Here is a 2,689-nt window from a genome sequence, read left to right as displayed (position 1 = left end):
TTATAAATGATGGGGTTTCAGCATAGAGAGGGAAAATGATTGGCTTGAGTCCACATAGTCAGGGAGTGAAAATGCCAAGCTGGAGCTCAGGTATCTTAAGTCCTTCCTACCTTCCTCTATCCAGTTCCCAAAACAAAAATTTGAAACTACATCCACAGCCACAAAATCCTTCTACCACTTCTCACTAGCAGTTAATCTTTTATTTTTTACTCTAAAGGATTTTATTCTAATAAACACCTTAAAATTAAGGACTCAGTAAGCTCAAGTCTTGATGTTTAATTTGTATCATTAAAACCTGAACAATGCAATTAACAGGGACAACTACATTGTAAATTGGAGAGTTTTGATTAGTGAGTTGACATGATGATATCTGTGGGAATATTATATAGATAATTTAAATTAGTTAAATACTGAAATGCCATTAAGGTCTCCAAATTCCAAAAAGTCTATGGAAGATCTCCAAAGCAAATTATATTCCAGAATTTCAAGGACAAAGGGAATGGCAGTTCAGTTATAAGTAGCAGAGGACTCACCTCTGTGGCTTAGACTGAAGCCAGTGGGGTTGGCCAGGATGTGGGGGGCTCCAGGCCAGAGTTCAGGGTCTCACTGCAGTGAAGGCCTGGAACACAAGCTCCAGGAGAGCCAAGTCCGTGTCTCTGGTCTGCAAAAGGAGATTACTGGGAACTGATCTCTGACTTTTTAGGGTACCTATTCCAGCAGCTTTCAGACCATTCTTTGAAAACAACTTAAAGGATTTCCCCCCATCAGGAGCCCCATCAGAAGGTAGTCACCTTTGTCCCCTGGATGACTGACTATCGTCTCATCTGCTCTGAGCCTGTCTCTTCGGTTTGGAGTTATTAACATTCTGGATGTAATGAATGCATTGAAAGTACTGTTCTCTAAACTGTTAAACAATTGAAAAGTCAACAAGGGCAACCAATGTTTATGAATGAGTCAGAAATGTTTAAAATGCAGACATTTATAAAAGATTTATATAAGAGATTCCCAGACTAATTTATTACCTACATATTTCAATTTTCTTTGGAAGTTCCAATTCTCAGAAAACATTTATCAAGTTATCCTACTATCTTTTAGGTTATTTCCCTCATTTTACAGATCGCAATTCAGTGGAAGCTGAATGACTTGTTGCCAAGGTCACATGTAGAATATAAATCTAAGTAATTCATGATTTCAGCCCTCTCTTCTGCCATTTGTTAGATTGAATCAGAGGGAGGTTTGGTGAGGACTTTGGCCGGCTTACTTGAAGACTGACTGCATATTTGATGCTCTCTGCTACCCCCTGTTGACATGAGAAGGGAAGAGCAAATCTAAACACCAGTAATTGTCAAAGGTAGGTCCTGGGTGCAGCAGTTTCCACATCACGTGGAAACTGGAAATCCAAACTGTGGGGCCCCATCCCAGAAAAGGGAATTAGAAGCTCTGTGGGTGGGGCTCAGCAGTCTGTTTTTTTTCCACAAAGCCTGCGAGTGAGTCTGCTGCAACTCAATATGACTTTTCTGCTTCAGGTGTTAATGTCCTGGCCCCCTAATTATCATAACAATGATAAAGTCTTCACACCACTTCTATCCTCAGGCCTCACATGTAGTATATACCACTCTGCCATAAATAAAAAGTGCTTCCATGTCCATTCATTCTTGTGGGTGAGTTTGTAGCCCTGTGAGGTAAGCTAGGAAGAGAACGACTACATCTCCGTTTTATAGGTAAGACTGAGGCTCACAAAAGGCCAGGTAACTTTCCCAGGGTCGGTCACTCTGAGTGGCAGAGCTGGACTCAGATCCAAATCTTCTATCTTTACATCCATGTCCAGGGCCTCTTCAATTACTCCACAACAGGGCTCCTGACATTCTGGGCCAGATAATATAGGGTGCACTGCTGTGGAGGTATACTGTCCTATAGATTGTAGGATGTCTAACAGCACCCCTGGCCTCTACCCCCCAGATGTCAGGAGCATCCTAGTTGTGGCAACCAAGATATCTCCTAATATTGCCAGTGCTCCCCAAGGGCAAAGTAATCCATGGCTGAGAACAACGGCTCAACAGTCAACACATAAATGGGAGGAATTTCACAATTCATGTAAATTTTGTACTCTCTGGAGATCATTTCAGAACCAGTAAGTTATTTTTGGCCTCTAGGCTATCAATGAAATGAAAGAACTGGACTAAATGTTGGTCTCCATGAACTCCTTAAGAAAGTCTTCACCACTCTTTACAAAAATTAGCAATAATTCTATCATATCATCTGGTGTCTAGTCATTGTATTCAAATTTCCCTCAGCTGTCCCAAGAATGTCTTCTATTTTTTTCATGCTAGGATGCCATCTAGATTCCTAAATTGCTTTTGGTTGCTGTGTCTCTTTAGTCTCTTTTCATTCAGAACAGGGGTCAACAGACTATGGCCCATGGGCCACATCTGGCCTACCACCTGCTCATGTAAATGTGTTTTTCCTGAAACACAACCACACTCTTGCATTTAGGTGTATGATAGCTTTTGTGTTATGATAGCCATTAAATAGTTATGACAGAGACTAAAATATTTACTACCTGGTCTTTTACAGAAAAAGTTTCCTGATCTGTGACCTAGAGCTATCCTCTCACCTTTATTTTAATATAATACTGACTGGTCAAAGAGACCAGAACAATTGCTTACAGAAACTCTCTTTTTTAGATGTC

The sequence above is a fragment of the Manis pentadactyla genome, chromosome 7, assembly GCF_030020395.1.
Source record: "Manis pentadactyla isolate mManPen7 chromosome 7, mManPen7.hap1, whole genome shotgun sequence".
Classification (NCBI taxonomy): domain Eukaryota; kingdom Metazoa; phylum Chordata; class Mammalia; order Pholidota; family Manidae; genus Manis; species Manis pentadactyla.
Note: the sequence above shows the minus strand (reverse complement) of the source record.